This window comes from Lutra lutra, chromosome 4 (assembly GCF_902655055.1).
Source record: "Lutra lutra chromosome 4, mLutLut1.2, whole genome shotgun sequence".
NCBI lineage: Eukaryota > Metazoa > Chordata > Mammalia > Carnivora > Mustelidae > Lutra > Lutra lutra.
Window position 1 is genome coordinate 138,669,741 of NC_062281.1, and position 14,270 is coordinate 138,684,010.

The 14,270-nt window shown below is 36.7% G+C and overlaps 1 protein-coding gene across 1 annotated transcript in view; it reads left to right on the top strand.

Annotated features, from left to right (window-relative positions):
• PTGER3 (prostaglandin E receptor 3) overlaps positions 1-14,270 on the top strand; it is a 200,519-nt gene that overhangs the window by 113,011 nt on the left and 73,238 nt on the right. The gene's annotated exons all lie outside the window — the stretch shown is intronic.

Here is a 14,270-nt window from a genome sequence, read left to right on the forward strand (position 1 = left end):
GAAAACACTGAGTTATAGGTATCTTTGCTGACACTAAATACACAATACATCAGCTAATAACAATTCCAGCCCTGAATTTCCAACTGCCGCAAGTGATTTTCACCTACTATCCTTCCTCACGCAAAACTCATGTATTTATAAGCATAATCTTCCTCTCTATATTATGCTGAGACCAACCTCTGTCTCTAATCCTGCTTTCCATGTTTTAAATGACACCTACCTAGGGGTGCCTGGATGGCTCAGTGGGTTAAAGCCTCTGCCTTTGGCTCAGGTCATGATCCCAGGGTCCTGGAATCAAGCCCCACATCAGGGAGCAGGTTTCCTCCTCTCTCTCTTCCTGTCTCTCTTCCTACCTGTGATATCTATCAAATAAATAAATAAAATCCTTTAAAAATAAATAACAACTACCTCTTACATGATTGAATCAATTTTGATCTCTATTATTTTTAAGTCTTTTTGTTTTTTTATTATGTTCAGTTAGTCAACATATAGTACATCATTAGTTTTTGATGTAGCGTTCAATGATTCATTTGTTGTGTATAATACCCAGTGCTCATCACATCCTGTGCCCTCCTTAATACCCATCACCTCTGCAAATTTATTACACTTTGGTCTGTTCTCAAAAAACCTGATGCTTTCACATCCTAACTCCTACCATGCTGAGCTTCTCACTTCTTGAGAAGATCATGTATCTCTGTAACTTCATGTCAATCCCTTTTCTTAGCTTCTCTTCTTTCTTAGCTTCTCTTCGACACTTTTCAAACTGGCAAACTCTAATTTCGAGTTGTATTATCTCCTCTTCTGTAATCTTTTCTCAATTTTTGGTAGTTACCACTTTCCACACCATCACTTTTTCCCCATAGATCACTGAACTTAACAACACCATTGAAAATCTGTGGATGAGGGGCACCTGGGTGGTTCAGTGGGTTAAGCCGCTGCCTTCGGCTCAGGTCATGATCTCAGGGTCCTGGGATCGAGTCCCGCATCGGGCTCTCTGCTCAGCAAGAAGCCTGCTTCCCTCTCTCTCTCTCTCTGCCTGCCTCTCCGTCTACTTGTGATCTCTCTCTGTCAAATAAATAAATAAAATCTTTAAAAAAAAAAAAATCTGTGGATGAATATTCTGAACTCCTAAAACTAGAAGCAGGTCACATTTACATTGGCATCCCTAATGCAAGCCAATATCTCTCTAAAAATGTTTTTGAAAGAGTACCCAATTCTTTATAAAATATTGTAAAAGCAAACACAAACAATGAGACCAAGCCAAAACAACTAAAAAGGAATGTGCCAAAGATAATACTTGACACTGAGTAATCGTATTAATAGAACCTAGAATTTAGCCTGAATAGGTATTACTGTTGTCTGAATTGATCCAACTGATTTTTCAATATTCTGCAGGACAATTCAGTATAAAAGTTTTATCCTTCGTACATTCCTTTTTTTTTTTTTTTGGCCCCTGCACTATCTTTGTTTTTGGTGTCAGTCGGGTCACCCCGATTTTCATTAGAGAATCCTGTATACAGTGAATGTAATCCCTGTATTAAGCCGTCTGAGGTTAAAAAAAATAATAATAATTTTGGCTAAAATCATGCCAAATGACACAAAAATAAATTTTTTGTTGTTTCTGCTTATAATAATAACTGAGCAGAAAGAATAGGCAAAAGGAAATGAGAAATTCCCCCCCCTTAGTCTAAATTAGGCTACCTAGGTGAAAATTAGAGGAGGAAGTAAAGAAATATTTAGATTTTCCTGTGTGTTATAAATATGTGCAAACAAAAGTGTATCTCTGATGTCACCTACAGTGAGAAATTTCTGAAATTAGCTCCCAAGCCCTCTTATTAACCCATTTCTGTCTTTAAAGTGCTTCCTTCCAACATTTTTTTCTTTTTCTCAAATCTCCTAGATGCTTTCTTACACTTGACTTTAGGATTCGGGCATCTTAGTGGGCTCATAACAGATACAGTCTTCTCTATCTCTGGTTTAAAATATAAACCACATGTTTATACAAAGCACATCTAGTGATCAACAAGTATCTTAAAGGGCCAAGAAGAGAAAGTTGAAAACTGCTGGGTCAGAGGAGGTCAATTTGAGGAAGCAATCATTGTGACAACTGACATTACGGCTTATAATGGGTTTGGACAGCTGTTTCTTATGGAAGTTTTGTTTCTGTTGTTATGGCTGCTTCTGTCAGGAGAGGAGGTCTGGAGAGTGTTTTAGAAACCATGCTCTTCATAATTCAAGTGCTAAATCATCTTACATAACTATTAGCTTTATTTATATCTTCACACTGATGTAGGCAAATTCTCTGGGTAATATTACATGCATGGCCTGTATTCCCATATCTCTGGAGACATCTAATTGTCCCTACAGTCAGTCCATGGACATTTTTATCATTCAGTGTTTTAAAATCCTGTGCTGGTGATGGATGGGCCAGTTTTGCTGATGTGGGAGAGAAGCATCGAGAGACCAAGTTTCTCAAGTGCAAACAGTTAAGGTGAAGCTGCAGAGTCAGGAGACTAGGAGATGAAAGGAAACTCAGCTTTGCCAAACTAAGTTTCCTCAATAGAAGTAGCTGAATTCCTGAAGTGAAGCCAGTCACTTTGAGATATGTGTCTTATTTATGGTGCAACGTTTTCACAATGATGTATGTGACTCATATGTACACTCAGAGACGCAGGACTGTGAGAGAAAAAAAGAAGCAGAATTCAATAGGCCAGTCTTGTTGGTTAGCTTTGGTAAAAGTCTTGGTTGTGATTGTTTTACCTTGTGGGTTGTCTACTGTTAGGTCTGAAGTCCCCCTTCCCAGATAATGAAGAGTTAATTATTCTAACTTTTATCTGTGCTTCTGATGAACTGGGGTAATAAAATTCTGTTCCAAAGTCACAGAGACATGTATGGATCACCTAGGAGGCACAATAAAGCCCTGAAAAAAAGTCAATAAGGATTCTTTTTCGGGCGCCTGGGTGGCTCAGTTGGTTGGGTGGCTGCCTTTGTCGGTCATGATCCTGGAGTCCTGGGAACAAGTCCCATGTCAGTCTCCCTGCTCAGCAGGGAGTCTGCTTCTCCCTCTGACCCTCCACTTCTCGTGCTTTCTCTTTCTCTTTCTCTCTCTCTCTCAAATAAATAAAATCTTAAAATAAAAAACCTCTTTTAAAAACAAAACAAAACAAAACAAAAAGATTCTTTTTCTACCTTGATTTTCTAACAGAATTGAAGTGACTCCTGTCACACTCCTGGTAAGGCAGGATAGCTATATAATATTGGGTAAACCAAGGGCGCCTGGGTGGCTCAGTGGGTTAAATCCTCGGCCTTTGGCTCAGGTCATAATTCTAGGGTCCTGGGATCGAGCCCTGCATCGGGCTCTCTGCTCAGCAGGGAGACTGCTTCCTCCCCTCTCTCTTTGCCTGCCTCTCTGCCTACTTGTGATCTCTGTCTGTCAGATAAATAAAATCTTTAAAAACAATATTGGGTAAACCAATGAACATTTCTAAGCCTCACTTTACTCTTCTGTAGGAAGCGGATGAGGATACTTGGTCTACATGATTGTCAGGAGAATAAAATGAGAATATATGTGAAGAGGTTAATACAGGATGGTGTATGAAAGCTTTCAATAAATGGAGCTATTACTATCAATGTGAGAACGATGAAATCTTTGAAGAGTTTATTCTACACAACTAGAACCATCCTCTTCTGCTATGTGCCTGATTTATGTGCTTAGAGCATCCTTTAACTCCTCAATCAGCTACCATGAAAGAGACTGCCCCACCCACCACCAACTGCTTGCAACATTGTTACCACTTTGGAGGATAAGCCAGCAAATAAAAAAAGTTAACACTTCCCTAAATTCTGAGTTAAAAAACAACAAACAAACAAACAAACAAAAAAACCCAGCTCTGCCATTATCCCTTCTGAAGTCATGATTTCCAATACCTAAGCATTGAAAGAAAAAGTATACAATGAGTCTAGCTATTAAAACTGGGTTGGTTGTGACTTTTCTTACTCCCAGTGTTTGCTCAAGGTACTAACCGCCAGGGAGTCCTGAGGTGGCTACAGTTAGCTCAGTGGCTGGAAGTTGCTGTGGGTGTCTTGGTCAACATGTTACAGTCTGGTTCAATGTTCAGCTGTGGTTTAGAACTTCAGATACCCCTTATCCCACTCCCAGCCAGCTATGTTGAGAATATATACTCTCAATTTCAGAAGCCCTGAAGCCAAAGTCTATTGGCATTTCTTGATATACTTTGGGAACATAAAATAACAATTTATTTAGTTTGGAACAGTTATTTAGTTTGCAACAGCTTTGTCTTTGGATATAAATGTAATTGAGGTCCAAAAATCAGAGATATAAAATAGGACTATATACCTGGAAGCAGATTTTAAACCAATAAGAGATTTCTTTTTTTTTTTTTTTAAGATTTTATTTATTTATTTGACAGAGAGAGATCACAAGTAGGCAGAAAGGCAGGCAGAGAGAGAGGAAGGGAAGCAGGCTCCCTGCCGAGCAAAGAGCCCGATGTGAGACTCGATCCCAGGACCCTGAGATCATGACCTGAGCCGAAGGCAGCGGCTTAACCCACTGAGCCACCCAGGCGCCCCGAGATTTCTATTTTTTGAGGAATAGTCCAGAAATGGTTTCCTCTCCTTTGAGTTGCTCAAAATAGCTAACTTCCTTTGTTCTCAGACATTACTGTATTTGTCCATATTTCATTTACTCATTCACTAATCTCCCGCCACTGGTAGAAGTATTACTGCAAATACTGTTTATTTTTCCCTTTCTACTGGAGTTTTCAAAGATCCAATAAATCCTGGAAGATAAAATTACAAGTTAAAAGTATTGCTTATTTCTCCATCCAGTTACTAGTAACATAAGAAGTAGCAGAGATAAGTGCTCTTCCTTGTAAACTTCTGGAAACTCGGTAAAGAATTACCTTTCCACCTGTTTCCCAGTTTCCCACTCTGACATAAACACCATTTAGAAAAACTGGTTTAGGGTGAAAGCAATGTCATTTCATACAGAGTGATGTGTGTCACAAAGTATTTGATTAACCAGGGTGGCCAAAAACAGTTAATTATTTGGTCAATATTTTACTAGGTTTTTCAGTTACTACCCGTTTTATTTTTAATTACTATTTTCAATTCTCTCCACCTACACAGCTGATGTTTTACATGAATGTGCTTAAATTACAAGGTCAACTGCAAAAGATAAGCCAAAGATTAAATCATATTTTGTCAGAAACCTGTACCTGGCCTCATTCTTGTAAGGTATGTTTGCAATAAAAGAAAAAAAAAATGGCTTTAGGAAAAAACACTTCCCCCTTTTTTTTAAACTCACTAAGTTTCTTTCAAATTGCTTTTTATATAACCACATCCAAACGTGACAACAGGATGATAGATAAGAACTACACAGCTTTTACATTTTGAAGGTAAAAGGGGCCTTTTTAAAAAGATTTTATTTTTATTTCTTTATTTGACAGACAGAGATCACAAGTAGGCAGAGAGGCAGGCAGAGAGAGAGGGGGAAGCAGGCTCCGTGCTGAGCAGAGAGCCCAATGCGGGGCTCGATCCCAGGACCCTGAGATCATGACCTGAGCCGAAGGCAGAGGCTTAACCCACTGAACCACCCAGGCACCCCAAAAGGGGCCTTTCAAAATGGACTTCACCCGAAAAGTGCCAAATTGAAGCACAGCTCTATTAGTCTCCATTACTCCTTTATTTCATAACTTTGGATTAGTCATTAAAAATACCAAATCAGTTATATGTTTTCTAGAACAGAACAGAGCATTCTATACAAGGCCAGTTTACAAAGCTCTAGTTTACAGCTATCTTGAGAAATTTTTATCCCGACCTGTGGTCTGGGGACTCTCTCAGTTCAAAGCTACAATCAGGGGTTTTGCTTAATCAAACCTTAGAATTGGACTTTTCTAGTTCCATTGTTACTATGTGTGTTTTTGAAAACAAAACAAAACAAAACAAAACAAAACAGTGTTAGGTGTACAGTAGAGGAAGTCAACAACTCTATACATTAGTCAGTGCTCATCAGGATAACTGTGCTCCTGATCCCTTTCATCTATTTCACCCATCCCCTCACCCACCTCTCCTCTGGGAACCATCTCTTCTCTATAGAAGAGATTTTCTTATTTCATTTTTCTTATTTTTCTCTCTCTTTCTTCTCCTTTGTTCACCTGTTTTGTTTCTTATTCTTATTTCTTATTTTTCTCTCTCTTTTTTCTCCTTTGTTCACCTGTTTTGTTTCCTCAGTTCCACATATGAGTGAAATCATATGGTCTTTGCCTTTCTCTGACTGACTTATTTCACTTAGCATTATACCCTCTAGCTCCATCCCTGATGTTGGAAATGGCAAGATTTCATTCTTTTTCATGGCTGAGTAATATTCCATTGTAGATGTATACCACATTTTCTTTACCCATTCATCTATTGATGGACACTTGGGTTACTTCCATATGTTGGCTATTGTAAGTAATGGTGCAATAAATATAGGGGTGCAAATATCTTTTTGAATTAGTGTTTTCAATTTTTGGGGTAATACCTAGTAGTGGAATTATTGGATCATATGGTAATTCTATTTTCAAGTTTTTGAAAAAGCTTCATGCTGTTTTCCATAGTGGCTGCACCAGTTTGCATTCTCCCCAGCAGTGCATGAGGGTTCCTTTTCCTTGACATCGCTGACAACAATTGTTTTTTATGTTTTTGATTTTAGCCTTTCTGACAGGTATGAGGTAGTATCTCATTGTACTTTTGATTTGCATTTCTCTGATGATGAGTGTTGTTGAACATCTTTTCATGTGTCTGTTGGCCACCTGTATGTCTTCTTTGGAAAGATGTTTGTTCATATCTTCTGCCCATTTCTAAAAGAATTATTTGATTTTTTGGTGTGGAGTTCTATAAGTTCTTCACATATTTTGGATGGTAACCCTTTACTGGATATATCATTTGCAAATATCTTCTCCCATTCAATGGGTTGGCTTTTTGCTTTGTTAATGGTTTCCTTTCTGTACAAAAGCTTTTTGTTTTGGTGTAGTCCCCATAGTTTAATCTTGCTTTTGTTTCTCTTGCCAAAGTTCCTCCACATCTTTTAAACACATCCTACTACATTAGCAGTTGCATTTAGACATATTTTTTTACATTTTAATTCCAGTATAATTAACATACAGTGTTGAATTAGTTTCAGGTGTATAGTAGAGGGATTCAACAATTCTATACATTACTCAGTGCTCATTATGGTAAGAATACTCTTAATCCCCTTCAACTATTTCACGCCCCCATCTCCCCTCTGGTAACCATCTGTTCTCTATAGTGAAGAGTCTTTTCTGGTTTGTCTCTTTTTTTCCCCTTTGTTCATTTGTTTTTGTTCCTATATTCTACATGTGAGTGAAATCATATGATATTTGTTTTTCCTCTGCCTTATTTTGCCTAGCATAATACTCTCTAGCTCCATCCATGCCATTGCAAATGGCAAGATTTCATTTTTTATGGCTGAGTAATATTCCTGTGTGTCTGTGTGTGTGTGTGGCACATTTGAAGTTAGATATTTTTAACACAATCAACATGATTTATAATCTGGAATTTCTATAAAATGCAGTAGTTTTCAGTCATTTTCATGGGAGAAGACTACTTTTTTTCCAAATTAAATATCTCATGGAAATTATGGTACTTCATGCTTAACAGCTGGTCTCCCAGCTTAAATGTCACTTTTTCTGGGAAGTCATTTTTATCCCATAAACTAGATTTATAATTAATTCTTTATTTTGTAACATAACTGCATGCTTTATGTAAAAAGTAATATAATTTTTATTATATTTATTACTTATTATTACTGCTTATTTATTTTTTATTATTTTTATTTATCATTATTTATTATTATTATTACTGCTTCATGTAAAGCAGTAATATAATACAATAGTAAGACATATTTGGTGAAGTCTGATATACTGTGAAAATGCAGTAAAACTGAAATTAAAAAAATAATTAGTAAATATTACAGTGTTGGTGTTAAAATGCAATATACTATGATAGTCAAGTAAGAACCCAGTGATTTATAATTAGTTCTTGAGGGATTTTTGTCTGTTTGTTTAATGCTAGAAGTTTCTTGAGGCATAGTTATTATCTTTCTATTACCAATAGTCTCTAGCCCAGTGCCTGTGACATAAAAGGGATTATACACGGTCCCTATTATGGTTTTGTGTGTGTGTGTGTGTGTGTGTGTATACACAGTAATATATACACAAATATATATATATATATACACACACATTAAATATATATAGTATATGGATTACATATACTATATATGTACATATTGATTATGATAAATGGTTTCCTTCACTAATAACAGAAAATATTCTTAAGCACTACAAGAACAGAACCTTACATAGTGCCTGGTAGATAAAATTGCTTAGTATTTGTAGAAAGAAGAATAATGTCCCTTTAGACATTTCAAGTACCTGTAGCATTCTCTAGTGTACTAGTTGAAAACCATTAGACGAGTGAAGAGGACACTCACAAGGGAGCTAAATTAAGACATCTGGCTTATAGGTTTGAGTTTGGCATAGCCTCTGTATTTCAGTTACAATTTCTATTTCACTTTACTTATCTAGAGGTACTTGACAACAGGGCCACTAGCTTTTCCACACTTTCCTGATTCTCTTCTCCTTAGCCTTCTTCATGGTGGACAGCATCCAGGAATCCAGTACTGCTCTCTTCACTTTTTATTTGACATGCTGTTTTTTGAATGATCTCATCTACTTTTGTGGTCTTAGTTACTGGAGCTTTGGTGATGTCTGGACCTTATTTCCAGAGCCCACCATTCTTGTGACTCCAGAGGTATTTCTAACTGCTCCCAGAAAATCTCATTTTTATTTATAGCTTCAAACTCTTGGGTATATAACACTACATTCTCTATCATTATACTCCATAATTTTGCTTTTTGACTGTATTCTCTGTTTTGATTAAGGGCATTGGTTTGGAAACTAATAGCCATCTTAAATGATTGTCATCTCCTTTACATTCACTAATTCCTGCTGGTCCTATCTCTTCAATGGCTCTCAAGCCAACTTTCTATAATTTGTTCCCAAAACCACTCTATTGAGTTATAACCCCAAGATCTCACATGAATTGCCTCTCCTCTATATATATGCTGATAAACCATCTTACTTCAATTTCATTTTTTTAATTAACATATAATGTATAATATCTTCTTTTAAAATCAGGAATATAGCATTTCATTCCCCTACTGAAAATATATCAATGGCTCCCATTGTCTGATTTAATAGTCTCTGTGTAGCTCCAGGAGGAGTTTAGTTGAGGTTCAGAAAAAAAAAATATCAGGAACTTCTATTTATATTCAATCTTCTTTATTATGTGATATTTGATATTTACTAAAGACTGTGACATATATACAAGTTATAGAGTATAGTAAAAAATGCGTACCTGTGAACTCATCACTCACTTATATCCTAGAACATCACCAGAACTGTCCCATCTACCTCTGCTTTCACATCTCCCCACCTCTTGCTATCACCCACCCATCCCCACCCAAGTCAAATTTAACTTTTTTATGATTTCCTAACTTTTTCATTGGTTTATGACATATGTATTTATTTAGAAATACTATATTGTATAGTTTGCTTGTTTCTAAACTTTTTTAAATGGTACCATACTATGTTTGCTCTTTGTAACTTGTTTCTAAATTCAGTATTATGTTTTAAAGATTTGTTCATAGTGTTGCATGAAGCTGTAGTTCATTAATTTTTACTGAGGAAGAATATGCCACTATACAAATGACTCAAGAGTTATTTATCAGCTCTCTTGCTGATGGATATATAGACTTTTCCCCCAAGTTTATCTAATATGGGCAATTCTACTATGAGGAGTATTTTTAAAAAGATATTATTTATTTATTTGAGAGCGAGAGAGAGTGAGCAAGGGGAGGAGCAGAGGGAGAGGGACAAGCAGACTCTGTGTTGATCACAGTGCCCGATTTGGAGCTCAATCCCACAACCCTGAGATCATGACCAGAGCTGAACACAAGAGTGGGGCATTGAACTGACTGAGACACCCAGGTGCCCCTATGGTAGTATTAATATATGCTCTTGGGGCACATGTAAAACATTCAAGAATACACCTGGCAGTGGAATGGTTGTATCATAGAACAGACAAATACCCCAAACATAACATATTAGCAGTTATACAAACCATACTTTATTTTAAATGCATTAAAGATATGCAAAGGATGAGTACTCAAAGCATTATTTTTTTTTTCTAAGTAGCAGTGTGTAATCAAAAATGTTTAGAGACCACTGGTTTATAGAATAAAGTAGCACTCCTAGATTTAACTCCAAATTCCCTTTCATTTCCATTATTCCTAAGCAAATTCATATGCTCCCGCTGCCATAAGCATCCACTGCTCTTGTCACCATGATAGTACTCACTAGTTTGAGTACTCGTGGTTTATTCCAAGTCAGACTCCTTTATCTAGATTAACAGTCAAGAGCAGAGTTGCAGTCTCTTTCATTTTTGTATCTCTAGTATCTAGTCCAGTGGCAGCATGTAGCAATATACATAATTATATACACATATATATATATACATATGCCACTGGACTAGATACTAGATAGAGATAGATAGATGGATAGATAGATAGATATAGATACATACATACATACATACATATATATACATATTTATCTATTTAGATATATATGGTGATATATATATGGTGAGTGAACAAATGTAAAATGATAAGAATCACATTTTATATAGGTGAGAAGATAAATGAAGCATCACAAGAAAATCCTGCATACTCTGGAGGAAAAGTATTATACAAATTCAAAGTATTAGTTTTTATGATGGTATTTAATCAATGGTGTTTTAAAGCCTGATATCAAAATACATGTTTTAGTTTGGAATTAATCAGGAAAACCAACCTTAGATGCACTAGCATGATAGAAAAGCAACAGAAAATTCTCTTCTGTCTCTAACTTAGTTCTCTTTATTCATATTTCTAGGAGATGGATGTTATGTTAGAACAGAAAGATAACTGGACTAGGAATCAGAAAAAGATTTCACTCAGTTCAGTCTTTGGCTAGCCATGTGAGTTTTCACAAGTCATTTAATTTCTCTGATACTCTGTACAATAATTTTAGAGAGCTATTGTTTATTAGCATGTGTCAAGCACAATGACATGCACTTTATGTGGATTATCTCATTCAATAATATGTATAAATGTTACCTTCACTTTACAGAAGAAGTAAATTAGGATCAGAGAGATTATACAACTTGCTCAAGGTCTTATGGACTCAAGTCACAAGTCATTTAACATCCTTCTGGAGAAATTGGTTTTTTTAAAATCACTATACTATTTTTATCATTTTTAATCATTATACTATTCTACTTTGCCCTGGCTTCTTCCCAGGAACTTTGAAAGGATCAAATGAGGTAATCTATGTACGAACATCCTATACTTTAAAAAACTTTACTTGTTCAATAAATATTTAGTTAACACTTAGCACATGCTTTATTCTGTAGTAGATCCTAAAAGGAAAAAAAAAAACCCCATGAATTATAAAGTCAGCATCTGGAAGATTCTGAAGTCTTGAGAGGAGACATAACATCTGTGAAAGACTAACACAATAGTGACTCCTTTTTCCCTAGGCTCGGAGTCAGGGAAAACTTTAAAAAAGAAATGCCATATGAACTCTAATATGTGAAAAGATGGCTAAGAGTTTTCCAGGTAGAGACTGTTCAAAGCAGTGGAAACAGCAGGAGCAAAGACAGAGAAGGTAAAATACATGATATATAGGAAGTGGTAAGCCAGCCATTAAAACAAAGTACAGGATGTGGGGCAGCATGTAGCAGGAGATAAAACCAGAAAGAAGTGTAAGTTGGAGACAGATTATAAAGGACTTGGGAGTTTGGGGTTCTTTTATTGGGTTAATGGTTAGCATAGAAATATTCTAACTAGGCAAGGCAATATGATGTTGACAGTGAGATATATATAGTAATAATAATTATTATTCTTATAGTATTCTTATTCTAATAATACAAATAATTATTCTTAATAATAATTATTCTTAAATTCCTATAAGAATAACAATGGACAATATTCATAGAACACTTAATTTGTGCCAATAACTACATTAATACATATCTGATTTACTTAATCTTCACAGATAATCTTACTGGTAGGGGTGAAGGGCTAGGAAATCAACTGTTCTGTTTTGTTTTCTGGATATGCATTTATGTAGCAAACACATTATTTCTTCTTAATTTATGTGAGACGGCTTACAAGAACTCTGGTAGAGATTGGGAGGTTAAAGTCTTCAAAGGCTTTCTCAGGTTGCCATTGCTGTGAAGAACTGTAAAACAAGAGGGTAGATTTACAGGGCACTGCTACCAACTGCGAGTACCTGCGGCACTCAACAGAGCTAATGGAGGACTCCAAAGGCACTGAAGTGTCATAGCAACATGGCTGGCCCAAACATACAACAGACTTTGAAGTGTGGACAAATTATTTATGCCTATGCCCTCATGTCTTCAAATCACCACTGACCACAGCTGTCCATTGGTTTTTAGTTTTTTATTTGAATTCAATTTAGTTAACATATACTGTATCATCAGTTTCAGGGGTAGAATTCAGATTCATCAGTTGCATATAACACCCAGTGCTCATTACATCAAGTGCCCTCCTTAATGCTCATTACCCAATTATAACACCCCCTCACCCACATCCCCTCCAGCAGCCCTCAGTTTGTTCTCTACAGTTAAGAGTCTTTTATAGTTTGTCTCCCTCCCTATTTTCATCTTAATTTTCTTCCCTTCCCAACGGTCCTCTGTTTTCTTTCCTAAATTCCACATATGAATGAAATTATATGGTATTTGTCTTTCTCTGATTTATTTCACTTAGCATAATACCCTCTAGTTCCATCCATGTAATTGCAAATGGCAAGATTTCATTCTTTTTGATGGTTGAGTAATATTCTATTGCATATATACCACATCTTCTTTATCCATTCATCTGTTAATGGACATTTGGGCTCTTTCTATAGTTTGGCTATTGTGGACATTACAATTATAAAATTGGGGTGTAGGTGCCCCTTCAAATTACTATGTTTGTATCCATTCTCTGACCACAGTTTTGCACAACAGCAGGCACATGATGCATTGAGTCATGCAGTTCTCATATACACGGGAAGTAGCGGGCACTTTTTTTTTTAAAGATTTTATTTATTTATTTGACAGACAGTGATTACAAGTAGGCAGAGAGGCAGGCAGAGAGAGAGGAGGAAGCAGGCTCCCTGCCGAGCAGAGAGCCCGATGCGGGGCTCGATTCCAGGACCCTGGAATCATGACCGGAGCCGAAGGCAGAGGCTGTAACCCACTGAGCCACCCAGGTGCCCCGTAGCAGGCACTTTTAACTCCAGACTTTTTACTGCCACTCCAAAGCAAACTAAATCTTATGGGCAAAAGCAGCCCTTGTTCCAGGTAGAAAATACTCTGTCATTGAGAATCTATGTCCTCCATATGCAGTACAGGGAGGTTGAGTGTGAGTTTGTCATGTTGGAATTCCTAGCCTCACAGCTCCCCTTCTTTCTCTACACCAGGAAACAAGCTGTGCTGGCTCTTCTACCCAATGAATGTCCTTTTTGATGGGCAGAGGGGTATTTGTCAGAGACCCAGAAGCTTCCTCCAGGGATATGCTTCTCTGTCCGTATATTTACTTGGACAATAGCTTGGACTTGACAACCACACAGATCCTGTTGTTTAGGCCTGCACAGATACTTGTTGTTAGCAAGAAACCACATGAAACAAATGATGATCCAGATTTGGTAGCAAAGAAACAATGCCCTGGGAGTGGGCATAGACTGAGAGCCCGTTAGGCACATGGTTGTGACACTTCCTCTTTTGTACATTCAGAAATGTGCACACGTTTTTCTGGATCTATCCCTATCTCTGCCACTAAGTTTTATGCCCATTGAGGGCAAAACTTTTCTATTTTTACAAATTGCCTTGTACTTAGAATAGTACTTACAACATAATAGACTCTTCATAAATCTCTTTCACTCGTCTATGAAAAAAATTCTGAGCACCTATCATTTATTTGCAATTCAAATAAATAAGTGAATGAGTGAGTGAGTGAACACAAAAGCAGATGAAGAGCTCACAATAATTGCAGTGCCTAAAACGAAACTTTACCAGCTTCCTTAACTGTCTTACGTGTCACCAGTATACTGGTAGGGGTTTGCTGTGTATAGAACGTG